Source organism: Corvus brachyrhynchos, unplaced genomic scaffold, assembly GCF_000691975.1.
Source record: "Corvus brachyrhynchos isolate BGI_N302 unplaced genomic scaffold, ASM69197v1 scaffold196, whole genome shotgun sequence".
NCBI classification, from domain to species: domain Eukaryota; kingdom Metazoa; phylum Chordata; class Aves; order Passeriformes; family Corvidae; genus Corvus; species Corvus brachyrhynchos.
Window position 1 is genome coordinate 9102 of NW_008238637.1, and position 521 is coordinate 9622.

Here is a 521-nt window from a genome sequence, read left to right on the forward strand (position 1 = left end):
CCGCGGGGACACCGCGGGGACACCACAAGGACATGGGGACACCATGGGGACACCACGGGGACACCGCAGGGACACCCCGGGGACACCACGGGGACACCAGGGACACTGCAGGGACACAGGGACACCACGGGGACACGGGGACACCGTGGGGACATGGGGACAGTCACCCGTGGTACTGGGGACATCGGGGACACCGGGGACACCACAGGGACACAGGGACACCGCAGTGACAGGGACAGAGGGACAGAGGGACAGAGGGACAGAGGGACAGGATGGCAGCGGGGGAGGGGCGAGGGGAGGGTTTGTCACCTCAGCGTGACAATGGGGACACCGGGATGGGGACAGCAGGATGGGGACACCAAGGACGGGGCCACCAGGCCAACAGGAACACGGGGACACAAGGACACGACGCGTCCCCATGTCCCCCCCACCCTCCGTGTCCACCCAGTGTCCTCAGGGTCACTCCCTGCGGCCACAGCGCCGTCCGGCCCTCGCTGACCCCAATGTCCCCAACGTCCCCA